This window comes from Sminthopsis crassicaudata, chromosome 6, assembly GCF_048593235.1.
Source record: "Sminthopsis crassicaudata isolate SCR6 chromosome 6, ASM4859323v1, whole genome shotgun sequence".
Lineage (NCBI taxonomy): Eukaryota > Metazoa > Chordata > Mammalia > Dasyuromorphia > Dasyuridae > Sminthopsis > Sminthopsis crassicaudata.
The window spans coordinates 54372827-54388969 of NC_133622.1; positions in this window are offsets into that span (position 1 = coordinate 54372827).

A 16143-nucleotide genomic window follows, 5' to 3' on the forward strand; every position below is an offset into this window, starting at 1 on the left:
AAAGGACCTAGAATATAATATTCTGGGGGACAAAGAATCTTGGATTGCAGTCAAGAATCAACTATCCGGCCAAATCAAGCATTATCTTCAGGGAAAAAGATGGGCATTCAATGAAATAGGGGATTTTCATTTATTTTTAATGAAAAGACCAGAACTGAACAAAAAAAATTCATCTTCAAATACAGAACCCAAGAAAAACATAAAAAGCTAAAGATGGAAGGAAAAAACTATGTTTTTTTAAGAAATTAAAATGTTTATATTCCTACACAGGAAGTTGATATATGTAACTCTTGAGAATTGTATCTTTGTTAGAAATATACTTAGAGGGTATAGGTATATCATCACTTTACTGTGATATAAAAAAGAAACTAGGGATGGAAAAGGGATTGTACTGGAAGAAGAGGGAAAGAGAGGTAAAATGAAGTAAATTACATCACATGAAGAGGCAAAAAAGACCTATTACAATTGAGGGAAAGAAGGGAGGGGAGTGAGCATTGTGTGAATATTAATCTCATTGGATTTCACTCAAAGAGAGAATATCTGATGTTTTTAGTTTAATATAGAAACTTTTCTCATTCTATAGGGAAGTAGGCAAAGAAAAGGGAAAGGAAAGGGGGAAGTAATAGAAGAGAGAACAGAAGTAGAAAGGGAAAGGGATAAGAATGGGGGTGCTGTAAAAGAGGAGGTCAGACTAAGGGAGCAGTGGTCAGAAGCAAAACATTGGTGAGGAGGAGAAAGGGGGAAAGGAAAGATAAAAGTATAATTTGGGGGAAATTAGATGGCAGGAAATATAGAGTAAGTAATTTTAACTGTGAATGTGAATGGGATGAACTTTCCCATAAAATTGAAAGGGATAGCAGAGTGGATTAAAAGTTAAAATTCTACAATATGTTGTTTATAAGAAACACATTTAAAGCAGAGTGATATATATAGAGAGTAAAGGTAAAAGTCTGAGCAGAAATTATTTTGCTTTAGTTGAAGTGAAAAAAGCAAGGGTAGCAATCCTGATTGCAGATAAAGTAAAAGCAAAAATAGATCTAATTAAAAGAAATAAGGAAGGAAACTACATCTTGCTAAAAGGTACGACAAATAATGAAGTAATATCACTACTAAACATATATGCACTGAGTGGCATAGCATTCAAGTTCCTAAAGAAGTTAAGAGAGATGTAAGAAAAAAAATAGATAGCAAAACTATACTAGTAGGGGGCTAAACTTCGCTCTATCAGAACTAGACAAATCAAACCACAACATAAACAAGAAAGAAGTTAAGGATGTAAATAGAATTTTAGCAAAGTTAGGTATGACAGACCTTTGGAGAAAACTCAATGAGACAGAAAAAAATATATACTTTTTTTCTTGACAATACATAGAACCTACACAAAAGTTGACCATGTATTAGGACATAAAAATCTCAAAATCTAATGCAGAAAGGCATAAATAGTAAATGCATCTTTTTTGGATCATGATACAATAAAAATTACATGTAATTAAGGACCAGGGAAAAATAAACCAAAATTAATTGGAAATTAAATAATCTAATCCTAAAGAACAAGTGGGTGAAACAACAAATCATAGAAAAGAAAGATGAATTTGTCTTTTACTTACAGGGAAGCTAGGTAATTCTCAGCAATCCCACAAAGTAGACAAGGAAGTACACAAAGTAGACAAGGAAGTACATTTTAGCAGGCATAATTTTTTTCAATTACTATTTAACAATCCTTTTTTAAAATTTCTTTAAAAAATAAACAATGGACATCAGCAAAGAAAGGCAGCCTAATATAATGGATAGAGTCAAGTATTAGTTAAATATTTATTGATTGAGCAAAATGAATAAAAATCTACTATGTGCCTAGCACTATGCTAGTCTCTAGATCCATAGAGGAACAGTCCCTGCCCTCAAGGATAGAATATAAACTCTTTGAAGGGGACTATACCTAACACATAGTAGACATTTAATAAATGCTTATGGATTGATTTCATTTTCTGAAAGAGTTTACGTTCTATAGGGAGAATACAATACATAGTTATAATTTATACCATATATATGGGTTCAGATCCCTTTCCTGACACTAGCTGTTTGATATGGTCATTTTGTCTCATTAGTCTCCATATTTTCATGTGTAAAGTAAAAATAATAATAGAATAAACTTTAAAGTACTTTGAGACTCAAATAATTTCATATTAGTTTCTTTCCATAGAATATTAAGGGCATCTGTTTTGCATATCATATAAATGTGAGCTATTATAATTTTAGAGGATGGGAATGAATTTGATACAATAAAAAATGTAATATTTTGGTAGATACTATCATCTGGACTTTAGGCTTTATTCTCAAATAAGAATATTTTCTTCTTTGTAACTTACTTGGCTTGAAAGACTATTTGAATTGATAGAACTTTAGAGATCAACTAGTTTCTAAACTTATAAGTGAACAAAATTTAAATCCAGAGATTAAATGGGTTTGCTCATTTAATAATAATGGTTACTGTAGTAGCTAAGTAGAATGGTAAATAGAGCTAGTCTAGAGTCGAGACCTGAGTTCAAATCCATCTCAAATACTTATTAGGTGTGTGACTTTGAGTAAGTCACTTAACTCGTTTGCCTCAGTTTCCTCATCTATAAAATTATACCCTATAAAATGGGTATAATAATAACATTTACTTTGCATATTACTTTGTGAGAATCAAATGAGATATATTTGTAAAATACATGGCCATTCCAAAATCACAAAACCAAAAGATTAGCAAGAACTTTGAGAAACATTAGACCAAATCTCTTATTTTAAGGAGGTTTTGGAATTGAACCCAGATCTCCTGACTCTAAACCTGCTGTCATTTTCACTGTATCAGTTAGTTAGTCTCAGAGGTAATTCTTGAATTTTATACTAGGAAACTTTTGCTCTCATTTAACACCCAATACTGTTGGGGTTTTTTGTTTTGTTCTGAAAAATCTGATTATATTTGACATCTCTCAATACAATTCAAAGTAAAAAGAAGAGCAAGAATAATGCCATCTTTGAGGGCAAATTCTACCTTCATCATATTTCTTCTCCCTCTGTTCACCAGTTATGACAATCAATAGACTCCACGATTGTGTCTGTCTCAAAAGAGTATTTCCTGTCTTCTTAGAGGTTTGAAATTCCAGGAGATGGGGAAAATCACCTTGCCATTGAAGGAAGAAGCAGTTAAAGTGGCAAGTTGTTTCAGTCAGTTCAGAGAGGGTATTTTTTTCTTCACAGATTGAATAACTTCATAGATTTAGAGTTAGAAAGGACTTTAGAGTTCATCTGGTCTAAATGCCTCATTTTGTAGATGAGGGGACAAAGAACCTGAGAGGGAAGTGATTTGTCTCAGATGATAATCACACAATTTCAGAGTTTCAGAGTCATATAATTTCAAGAACCTTAGTGGCCACTTGATCCAATCTGCTTGAATACCTTTGATGGGGAGGTCATTGTCTCCTGAGACAACCTATTCCACTTTTTACTACTCTGATTGTTTTCTCTTATAGCAAGCCTAAATTTGCTCCTTTAACCACTTCTTCCCTTTGCTCCTACTTCTGCCATCTGGGGTCAAGAAAAATAAGTCCAACTCCTCTCCCATGTGATAGTCTTTCCAAATAATGGAAGATAGAGACAGCTTCTTTCCCAAGCACTTTCTTCTGAAAATTCTCCTTTGGCAAAATCTTGAAACTATCCACCATCCACCTTGTCTTCTTCAGGATGGCCTAGTTTAGCAACATCCACCCTAAAATGTGGTGATCAGACCTGAGCATCTTATTTAAAATCAAGGCTGACCAGGACAAAATACAGCAGGCCTCTTGCCTCCTTAGAACTGAACATGATATATCTTTTAATATACTCTAAGGTTTCATTAGTTTTCTTGATTGCCATGTTACATCATTGACTCAAATTTCAGAAGCAGAATTCCCACCCAAGTCCTCAAATTAGCATTTTTCCTACTATCTTTTTAATTCACAAAAACAAATTCCCAAAAATTCAGATATCACCATTTTGCAGTGTCCAGTATATCAAGGAGATGGTGGCTCATTTTAGTAAAGCTGCTTTATTTTCACCACCTATCTTGAAGCAGTTCATTTGGTCAGTCAGATAAGAAACTACTAACACCTGTGAAGCAAAAAAATTTAAAAAAAAAAAAAAAAAAGAAAAAGAAAGAAACCAGGGTATGGGGAATAAAAGAGGAAGACTTCTCTACCCACAGAGTGAATGGTTCTATCTGTAAAAAGAACTCCCACTCTACATACCTGGGATGAGTCACAGGATGGGTTAAGTGACACTGGGAAGGCCTGTCTACTAAACTGAAGAATGATCAAATTGAAAGGAACTTTAAATATTATTATCCACTTCCTCATTTTACATGAGAGAACCTTGTCTTGAGAAATTGAGTGGCTCTTTCAAAGCCCTGGAACAATAAGGTAAAGAACTGGAAAAGGAATTCAGAGGTCTTCTAGCCCATTCCAGACCTACCCAAGGGGGTAAATTGTGGAGATTGAATTTAAAATCAGTCTTCTAAAAATCCCAAACTCCTAAACTCTTTCCATTACAATGAAGCTGTCAGTCTTTTTGGTCTCAGGATTTTTTTACACTTCTAAAAATCAATGAGGACCTGAAATAATTGCTTTTATTAATCTGGATTCTATTATTTAATATTTACTGTATTTGAAAATTAAATGGATACTTAAACATATTTATTTATTAATTCATTCAAAAAGCAATAAGAATATTCCATTAAATGTTAATCTCATTTTATGAAAAATAAATATATTCTCTAAAACAAAAAATTAATAAGAAGAATGGCATTTTTACACATATATGAATATACATATATTTTAAATCTCATTTAAAGTCTAGCTTAATAGAAGGCAGCTGGATTCTCCTATCTGTTTCTATATTCCATCTGTTGAGATACTTTGTTTTGGTTGAACTATGAAGAAAATCTTGCCTCACATGGATATATATTTGGAGAAAGGAGAGTATATTAACAAGCAAATAATATCTTGGTAAAATTATGATTTTGTTTTGACCTCACAGTCAAAAGGTCTTGAGATCCCCAGGAATCTGAAAACTACACTCTCAGAACTGGTGTACAATTGTACTATTGCCATAAAAAGCTTTTCCTGATTTCCCTAATTGTTTGATCTTTGTCCCCTCCCATGATATTTTACATGTATTTGTGTACACATTGTAATAAAGATAATAGCTAGTATTTATATAGCTCTCCAAGGTTTACAAAGAACTTTACATATATTAACTCATTTTGATGAGGTCCTCAGTGTTAGGTGTAGTTAGCAGAGGAAATGATAAAAATTAATCCCTAAAACAGGCAGGGAGGAGGCTGTGATAGAGATCACTTTAGCTCCAAGATCCCACCCTTTGAAGAAGTGATCCAATCTGAAATCCAAATTATGTCCACCCCCTGAGACCCACCCTCTGTGGAGTCTTGAGCAGTGTCAACTTGCCATGCCCTGTCAGAAATTCCGATCATGTCCCTGAAGTTAAGTTTTCTCTATAAAATCTACTTATGGCTCTCCCATGCTGCTGCCTTCCTCTCCATCAGTTTGCCATGGCACTCTGCTTCCTGGTGTCTTTCTTTGTACCCTCCATGCCACAAGGTATCTCCCCTAACTCCATTATGCTTCAAAACCCTACTTCTTATAGCTAACTCTTTTAGAATGCTAAGTCCTTTGAAGGATATAACCAGCCTGCTAAAGACATGCCCCAACCTCGTGGAGTACTCCCTTTCCACTGGTTAATTGTAAGTTCCACTGTGGAACTTGTCTTTCCTCTGATCTCCCCCTCTATTTCATATTCATCATTCCTGATGACTAGTGTATCTCTCCATTTTATCTGTAACCTATGCCCTTAAATCAATCTACCAAAGAGAATGGCCATTGTGAATTCTTTGCATGACTGAACCCCAACTTTTGCCTATCATCATCTGGTGTCTACATCATTTCACTGAAATGACATCAATTTGAGCCTCACAATAACTTTAGAAAATAGAGTGCAATGATTTTCCCCATTTTACAGAAAAGTGAACTGAGTCTGAGAAAGGTGAAGTGCATTGTCTAGATGGCAGGGTGCTATTATTTTCCTTTTTTTTTTTTTTTTTTACAGAAAAGTAAACTGAGTCTGAGAAAGGTGAAATGCATTGCCCAGGTGATAGGGTGCTATTATTTTCCCTTTTTTACAGAAAAGTAAACTGAGTCTGAGAAAAGTGAAGTGCATTGTCCAGGTGGCAGGGTGCTATTATTTTCCTTTTTTTTTTTACAGAAAAGTAAACTGAGTCTGAGAAAAGTGAAATGCATTGTCCAGGTGGCAGGGTGCCATTATTTTCCCCATTTTACAGAAGAGTGAACCGAGTCTGAGAAAGGTGAAGTGCATTGTCTAGATGGCAGGGTGCTATTATTTTCCTTTTTTTTACAGAAAAGTAAACTGAGTCTGAGAAAAGTGAAATGCATTGTCCAGGTGGCAGGGTGCCATTATTTTCCCCATTTTACAGAAGAGTGAACCGAGTCTGAGAAAGGTGAAGTGCATTGCCCAAACTTCCTCAGCTAGTGGAAGTCTGAGATGGGATTTGAACTCAGATCTTCCTGCCCCTCAGTGCTACCCTTTGCCCACCCTGCCCCCCAGCTGATTTGTGCACACATACATAGTTGGAGCTATGGAAGGAAGGGACCGTCTTCCTTCCCCCTGGCCTTCCCAGAGCCTACCCTAACTCGGAGCAGCGCTTAATAAATGTCCGATACATGAAAAGTCAGTCCGGCCGCTCGCCTGCCAGCAAGCTCAGCCGCTCTGGCTTCGGGCCGCGGAGGACAAAGATGGCAAGCGCGGAGCTTTGATCACTGGCCACAGCCTCGGCTCCCAGCCCCGTCTCCGCTCTCCCAGGACAGCCAAGCCCCCCACCGAAAGCGGAGCAGTGTAACTCGGCGTCTGCCTGTCCTGGGGTCAGTCCCTCCCCTTCCCGCCGAGCACTTTGAGTTCAGAAGCAGTCCAAGTCTCCATCTTTTCCCTTGGAATCAGTAAGCAATCTCCCCAGAGCCCCAGGCTCTCTCTTTGGGCCTTTTTTCATTTCGGGGATGAGAGGGGGCCGGGCCGCTCCTCTGGGAGGAGAGGAGAAATCTGTCTTCCCCAGTCCGAAGCCTCTCGTCCTGGGTCCGGAAGGCTTTGATTGGGAGCGCTTGTATTATTAGCCAGGGCTATTTAAAAATAGCCAATGGGAAACCCTGGGCTGGGCGGGATCCCCGGTGGGAGCACAGTGGGGGCCCGTGCCTCAAGGCAAAGCGCCTGCGGCCTCAAAGCAGGGGCCTTCACTAAATGGCTGCTTCAAGTTTTTCTCTTTCTCTTCCCTTCAGTTCTTTTACTCTCCATGTGTTGCCACCTGCCCTAGCTACTGCTGGCGTGCCAGTTACTAAAAATAGTCAATCAGCCTCAGCAATCCTTAACTGAAAAGCAGCAAGGCACAATGAGTCTGGAGACAGACATCCGGGCCTCAAGCTGCCTCTGCTGCTGTCTCCCTGGGAGGCTGGGGGCAAGCCCCTTCTCTTCTGGGGCTCAGTGTGCTCGGACCTCGGAAGGATCTCTCCAGTGCTGAATCCTCGCTCCTTCTTTTCCTGGGTGATTTCAGGGGCCATATTTAACCCAGGACGGAGAGTCACAAGGAAGGAGATTCTCTGAGGGTAACTATGCACATCAAAAATATCTGCAGCATCCAAAACATCAGACTCAGTCAAGTGATGAACACTTATTAAGCACCTGCTGGGGTCACTGGCCCCCGGGCACGGTTAAGCGCTGCAATGAGGCTCAAAGAGATAAACAAAGGCAGAAAATCTAAGGAAAAATTGCCTCTGTTGTACATCTATCCCGATTCAGGGAGTTTTGATGGAAGCGAGTGGGTATGGGTAAACCCTAGCCACATGGGTATGCATTTACTGGATACTATCCCTCAGGAGCAGTAGCGAGTGGGAGGAAGTGCACTGTTGGCATGTGTGCATGGTCTGGTGAACACCTGCCAGGCTGACCTTTCTGTAATATTTGTGTAATTTATAGCCTAACACCCTCTGATCTAGAATTCCACAGGTAGAGCTCCATCATGGGGTAGCCTTCCTCCTGCTCTCCCCTCCTCCAAATCAAATCTCTTTAGCTCCAGCCGGGAGTATATTGTGGAAGACCACACAATATCATTCACGACCCTAAGAATCCCTCATATATCTGTTTGTTTTATATGTTTAAATGTTTCCCTTGGTTATATACTTACACATATGTATAAAAGCATCTTCCCCCAACTCTCATGCCCACCCAAATCTTCCGGTACAATAAAGATGATGATAGCTAATATTTATATAGTTTAAGGAAAACAAATCTCTTCTGATCTTCATATGAATCTTGGGATTTAGTGTTATTATTATACATATTATTAAACTGAGATATATAGGAGCTAAATGATTTTTATGATTCCAGCCAAGGGTTCCTGGACAATCTAGAGGTCTTGGTCTTTGCTCTTTGCTTAGATGGACTCTCAGACTTTCTCTGGAAATGAAACAAAAATAGAAATGAGCAAGTATGTTGCACTACAACTTGAGCCAAGCAGTGTATCTTAGGGGCATCCCCCATTAGTGAGTCAGAAAGGTCTAGGGATAGCATAGAAGTCCTACAGACACATGACTAGCAGGGGAGTTCGTCACCCCCTTTCAGAGCAAATAGTCTAGAGACTTGTACTAGTGCAAAGTCTACGAGCTACTTGAGGAGGAAGAGAGGAACAGGAGAGTGTCTTTGTCTTTATGGGATCAAGGATGGAAATCAAGGAGGGACTTTGGACATCACGTGGTGCAACATCAGAGGAAGAAACAGGACCAGAGAAAAAAAGGAATTTGCCTAAGTGAGCACCGAGGATCAGAGCCAGAATTAGATGGCAAATCAAGCACTCTTGCCTTACTGAATCCCACCCCACACATAGAAGATTCATGTAGTAGATAACTGAAAGCAGCACACACCAGCTTTTCTGAGGATGAAGGCTCCTGACAGTGCTTGGGATGGGGAAAGTCAGTATTCTAGGAACCTCCCCCAAAGGCAAGAACCAGAGCTCCCCTTGGCCCTGCCAGGGTGTAGCCACAGTACAGAATATGGGGATGTGTTTCCAGCTGTAATGAAGTGTCTTGATGGCCAGGACTTTGTCTGCAATGAACTTTGGGATCTAGCCTGCCTACATAAGCAGCTATCCCAGCAAGTCACATGACAGAGATTATTGCCTTGGAGGCAGACTTGGAAAAAAAAATAAAAGGAGTACCATGTTTTCTGCAAATTCAGGATTGGCCTGTCTCCACAAGTCTGCAGGCCAAGCAAATTCCCATGGTGCCAGGCCAGTGAGCAGAGCTTCTCTTGTTGTTTTTCCTCCTTGCTACTGAAGGGGAAAAAAAAAACAGGTTATCTCAGAAAACTCTGAAGAAACTGTCTTACTGTTTTCTGTGGTGGCTTGACCCTATGTACATATGTGAGAGTGCTGTATGGTAAACACCAGGCTTTTTGCTCTTTGTATTAAAGAATACCACTTCGTAGAGTAATACTACACTTATCTGGGGTGAGGAGGGGTGTCAGGCTTCTGGCAATGTCGATCCTTTGGAATATAGCCCAGACCCTGAAAAAAAAAAAAAAAAAAAGTATCTGAGGATGCAAAATAGCTGTCAAAAAAGGCCTTGAACTGAAAAAAAAAAAAAAAAAAAAAAACCTCAACTACTTAGGCCCTCATCCAGATCTTTATTGACTCCTATTTAGCAAACCATTTAAACCAGTTTAGCCTTTTGATTTCTCAACCTATAGAAGATTAAAAGTAGAAAGCTAGGAACATAATGGGAGAGAGGCTATCAAAAGCAGACACAATGACATCAAGACAAATGATAGATTCTGGATAGTTTAACATCAAGGAAAGAAAAACTGAAAGAGCAGACACAAAGATTTTTTTTTCTTTATCTTCCACCATCTATTAACCTACAAGCATTTACTAAATTTCAACAATTCAACAATTTGCACACTTCAATGGGCACTGGGATATACAAAAATGTAGTTGCCCAGCTTCTTAAATTCTGTGTTATAACCCCTGTGGGGTTTTATAACTGAATGTGGGAGTTACAAAATTATGATTTATTAATAGGAAATGTTTGATTTGCATACCTATTTTATATACCTATATGCCTGAGGTGACATAAAAAATTTCTGGGGCGAAAGTTTAAGAAGCCCTGGTATATTCCAAATCACTGCTGATCAGAGAAATGCAAATTAAGACAACTCTGAGATACCACTACACACCTGTCAGATTGGCTAAGATGACAGGAACAAATAATGATGAATGTTGGAGGGGATGTGGGAAAACTGGGACACTGATGCATTGTTAATGGAGTTGTGAAAGAATCCAGCCATTCTGGAGAGGAATCTGGAACTATGCCCAAAAAAGTCATCAAACTGTGCATACCCTTTGACCCAGCATTGCTGCTATTGGGCTTATATCCCAAAGAAATACTGAGGTGGGGTAAGGGACCTGTATGTGCCAAAATGTTTGTGGCAGCTCTTTTCGTAGTGGCCAGAAACTGGAAGATGAATGGATGCCCATCAATTGGAGAATGGTTGGGTAAATTATGGTATATGAAGGTTATGGAATATTATTGCTCTGTAAGAAATGACCAGCAGGAGGAATACAGAGAGGCCTGGAGAGACTTACATCAACTGTTGCTGAGTGAGATGAGCAGAACCAGAAGATCACTATACACTTCAACAACAATACTGTATGAAGATGTATTCTGATGGAAGTGGAAATCTTCAATATAAAGAAGATCCAACTCACTTCCAGTTGATCAATGATGGACAGAAACAACTACACCCAGAGAAGAAACACTGGGAAGTGAATGTAAATTGTTAGAACTACTGTCTCTACCCAGGTTACTTATGCCTTCGGAATCTAATACTTAATGTGCAACAAGAAAATGGGATTTACACACATATATTGTATCTAGGTTATGCTGTAACACATGTAAAATGTATGGGATTGCCTGTCATCTAAGGGAGGGAGTAGAGGGAGGGAGGGGATAATTTAGAAAAATTAATACAAGGGATAATGTTATAAAAAAATTACTCATGCATATATACTGTCAAAAAATTTATAATTAAAAAAAAAATAAGAAGCCCTGGTATAGTGAAAAAGACATTATCCTTTTTATCTTTCATATTATTATAGATTTGAAGTAAAAGAAGGATATCTGAGGCTATTAAGTCCAACAACTTCATTTTACAGGTAAAGAAACTGAGACAGAGAGATTAAATGACCCTAGCTCAGGGCCACACAGCCAGTAAGTATATGAGGCAGGATTTTAACTCAGGTCTAGTTCATAAAAAGGAACATAATACACAAGGGTGAGGGGGTAGCCAGGAAAGGGTGCTTAGGACTTGACAATCACAAGAATTGAAAGTGGGGTCAAACAAAATGTGGGCCATTTTCCATAGCAATGGTTACAATTGATTTGATTATTGCTTCCTGAGCAAGGAATGGAGGTGAAGTAGAAATAGCTGTGAATCTACCACAACAGAGCAAATGACAAGATGTACTTGAAGCCCAGGTGTTGGTATCCTGGTGAATGGTTGCACAAAAATATGGTCTGAAACAAGCCAGATGGATGTGGGGAGCTGAAATGAAAATTGATTCTTGTACCATCCAGTCAAAACAGGTCTTCCCTGATTGAATCCTTACAGAACAACTGAAGAAAATTTTAGTTGGCTTCATATTTAGTTGATGGCATCTTCCCACCATGAGTTTTTAAAAAATGAAAAACCATACATGCAAACTTTTCTCCATTATTTGAGTTCAAGTTGGGTTTCAGTCTGGCCACAGAGCTTGTATTCTGCCTCTGAACCAATCATTACTTACTGAAAAATTGGTGATTTCCTATTTTTCACCCAAGTGCTATATCCTAGCAGCTCTGAAATAAGTTTAGTGGATGTCCTTTTATAATTCTTCAATGGAGCCTTGAATATCACCCAGGAATTTAATTCATCATCTTCCTTGTTATTCTGGGCAAATTGGTATAAGGGAAAGTATACAGGATGTGGATTCAGAAAATCTGTATTTCAATTTTACATCTATTACTTAAGTGACCTTGAGCATCCAATTCAGTTGAATTGAAACAAGTACTTATTAGGTACCAGGAGCTGTTCTAGGTGCTAGGAATACAAAGACAAAAATGAACCAGTTTCTGTTCTCCATGAATTGTCCTCAAATCTACTGGGAGAGATGAGGAGGAAGAAGAAGGAAGAAGGATGAGGGAGGATAAAGAAGGAAGGAGAGAGGAGGAGGAACAATCATTCTGTAAAATTTATAATGTACTTTATAAATATTTTTATATTCATAGCAACCTAATAAGTGTTATTATTATCCCAATTTTATAGATAAGGAAACTGAGGCTGAGAGAAGTTAAGTGTTGCACACAACTAGAGTCACACAGGGTTACACAGCTAGGAAATACTGAGGAAGGATTTGAATCGCAATAGTGTGGAAACAAATAGGTTCTAAAAGTCTGTATGAAAGACATAGTTGGAGAATATTCAAAATTCCCCTTGAAAATAAATCCCTTCAATCTCCCATAAAATACAGTACCATGTTATAGCTGGATGGAGGTAGGAGCTCTCTAAAAGAAGGGAGTCTGTGTAGAAAAGCAGATGCATCTGAGGAAGTCTCTATGAAAATAATTGAATGTCAATTTTATTTTTCACTACATATAGCTAAACTAGTGATTAGGATAGAAAGGAAACCAGGACTTTTACCCCAATAGAAGAACACAGGTAAAGACTCAGCTGGAAAGAAAATTGCTGATTATGGGAAAATATCTCAAAAAGGCTTCATACAAATGTCCTAGAATGTGCTAGAGAGTGATCACACAACCACGTATCTGTTCCTTCATCCTTATCACCGTGAGTAAAGGAAGGACACAAGGTAGACAAAGAGAACACAGCAAGTGCTACCTGTCCAGGAAAGCCAACAAAGGCCGTCCCCTCATTAGCACAAACAGCCCAAGCAGAACAAATAAACCAGCCGTAGTTCTGATGAAGAGGAAATTTTTGAATCCCACTCATCTCTGTTAAATCCTCACACTACAAAAGGCTCAAGAGAACTGAATTGAAGCTTTCGATCCTATTTACTTGCTGAGTGGAATGGGAGGCAAAATTGAACAAATGGTTGAAACTGTTATTTTTCTCTCACTCCCGTTTTGTTGAATGTTTATAGTAGAATTCAAGTAAGCTAATTACATGTGTGATTCAATTCTAATGTATAAAGTAGGGGATATCTAAAATATATACAGAATAAATAAGTTGGGGTTAAGAGCATTAATAATGAGAAGGAAAAAAAGAGACTTGTATTAGGGTAAAGCACTTGAGCTGTGTTTTGAAGGTATAATACCCTCTCTACTCTGTTTGCCTTTCCCTCACCCCTCATCTCCCTTCACAGAATTCAAGTATGGGATGAGGTGCCAGATTCATAAAGGAAGTGGCAATGGAAAATGACTAAGATACTATTGATTAACTAGAGTATCAAGAGGGAGAGAGAGGCTCAAAGCTGCTCTAGAGTTGAATGGCAATGCTTCTTTTACTGGAGCCCATGCAAAGTCTACTTACTGTATTTTGAGATGGACAATTTGAGACCGGAATCAGTCAGAAATTTTTGATAGCAATTGGACTGATGGTCTTCACAAATTCCAGAATAAGATGTCTATTTCAGAGCTTCTGCATATTCCTCTAAGGATTGGTCTTAATAAATATGTATCTTGTGGAAACCATCTTATTTTCAATCTTTGCCCATTAAAAACAAAACAAAACAAAACAAAAAAATCTTTGCCCATTGACGGGAACTGAGACAAAGAATAAACAAAGAATTATCTAGAATTCTGGGTTTGGACTGAGCTTGTATATTGTTTGGACTTCTAGGGTACTGGAAATCCATGGTAGATAATGTTTTAAAACATTTTTATTATCATATATTATTTATGTGATTACCAATTCTAAGCCAAGTAAAAGTTGTGTATGAAAAAAAAAATGTTGCTTCTCTGGATAATTGTCACAAATATGCCAGTATCACATGACCAGGTCTCACAATATAGCAAGTTCAAGAAGGAAATAGCATTTGCCACAGAGTTGATTTCTGATTGGATAAATCCTTAATTCATACATTCTTAGATAGCTCGGCCATTGCTTTCTAAAGAGAGCAATAAATAGATCTCTGACTATTAGAACCTTAGAAGATTTGAAACTAACTCAATCCTTTTGTTCAGCAGGGTATTTATTAACATATAACTTCCAAATAAGGGTGGGACTTCTTAGGGCCAGATCCTTTAGCTGGACATCATCAAATGAGTAGGTATTGAGTCTACCTAGTAATTAAAGAGGAACCTTAAGGGATTCTATGACTTAGAACTAAAGAGAAAGTGAATTCTAAGCTTGGATAATAGATGGTTTAAAGCCATAGACATTGGAAATGGAAAGATATATGTAAAGAACAGCAAATAATCTGTTTTGGCTGGATTGAGGAGTGTGGGAAAGGAAGTAATATGAAAAAAGTCTGGAAGGATAAACTAGAGCCAGGCTATGAATGGCTTTAAATGGTAGACCCAGGAGTTAGAATTTCATCCTAGAGAAAAGATGGTGAGATCGGTACTTTAATAATACCAATGTGGCAGTTTTATGGAGTATGGCTTAGGGAAAAGTGAGAGAGCAAGCCAGGAGAGCAATTTGGATCCTCTTGTAATAGCATTGATGAGAATGGAACTTGGGTAGAGACTATAACAAGTAGAAAAAAGGAAACAGATACAAAATATGTTGTTAGGTAGGATCAGCAAGACTTGGAAATATTGGATGTAGGGAGTTGAAGAAGAGGAAAAAATGGAAGATGATCTGAGACTGTGAACCTGGGTAAGTAGAGATGCCCTCAACAGAAACAGGGTAAGTAACTTTGCTTTTCTGGGCCACTTATATGTAATTTGAAGTGCCTGGACTAGAAGAAATCTATGATTTCTTCCACCTACCATTCTTATAACTTTTCAGACTAATGTGCCCATTCCTGGCCACCATTCCCATACACACATACATATGTATGTATGTGTATATGTATATATTCACATATACATCTCTCATACATGCATACATACATATATGTATGTTGTCTCCTCTTTTTAGAATAAAAGTTCCTTTAGATCAGATACGTTTTTGCTTTAGTATTTTTATCCAGTCTTCACCATAGTTTTTTGACACACAGTTGATGCTTTAAGAATATTATTTCCTCATTCATTCATTCAATTTGTTCCATCTCTTAATCCTAGGAACTTTTTTTCTGTTTCATTTCAAGTTCCTAAATTAGAGCAAGAAGTATGGAGACAACAGCTGTAGTTCCTGATATATGAAAAAAAAAAAACATTGGATTTGAAGGGGTTGAATCCTGGCTGGCACTATTCCTGTGGACATGAACAAGTCATTTCATTTCCACTTTAGCTGTATTCATCTAGATTTCTTCATGATGCTCCATGAAGTTCATCATTCTGCTAGATTATATCAGCTCTATATCAGCTTCATCAACATTCTTTTCCCCAATAGTGTCCTTCTCTCCTTTTATTTGGTGGGAGGCAGCTTTTTATCCCAGAACTTCCATTTAAGGAGGGAGGCTGGCTCAACAATCTCTTCATTTTCAAGCTTCACACTTTGGGACTTCATTGTACCCCTACATCAGTCACCTTCTCCTCTTTCCCCTATTTTTCTCCTTCCTTTTGTATGATATCTTCCCCATTGGATTGTAAGCTCTTAGAAGGAGCTTTTGTCTTTCTATGATTCCCTACAGTTTAGCACACTGCCTGGAACATAGCAAGGTTTTTAATAAATATTTATTAACTAACAGACTTAGTTGAATCATAGAATTTCAATTAAAAGGGATTTCAACCATCTCTTAATTTAACTCATACTCCTCCATCCCATCCCCCCAAAAAGAATATCAATAACAAAACCACATACATAGGTGTTCTTTCCACTTTCTTTATTTTCTTCAATAAATGACCTGTAGCAGAGAAAACAAAAATTATCTTTTAGTGTTTTCTTCTCACT